The following is a 229-nucleotide window of genomic DNA, read 5'->3' as shown; positions in this document are numbered from 1 at the left end:
CCCCCCGCCCCGGTGCCCCGGGCAGGTGACAGGTCCCTCAACCGTGTGACACGGGCAGGGCTGGCACCCAGCACCCCCAAAATGTCCCCGGGGAGGTGACAGCGACCAGGACCCTCCTCGGAGCCACCCAGCACCCCCAAACTGTCCCCAGGGGGGTGACAAGGACCGGGACCCTCCTCGGAGCCACCCAGCAGCCCCAAACTGTCCCCAGGGGGGTGAAAGGACCGGG

The sequence above is a fragment of the Corvus brachyrhynchos genome, unplaced genomic scaffold, assembly GCF_000691975.1.
Source record: "Corvus brachyrhynchos isolate BGI_N302 unplaced genomic scaffold, ASM69197v1 scaffold496, whole genome shotgun sequence".
Lineage (NCBI taxonomy): Eukaryota > Metazoa > Chordata > Aves > Passeriformes > Corvidae > Corvus > Corvus brachyrhynchos.
This window is presented reverse-complemented; position numbering follows the sequence as displayed.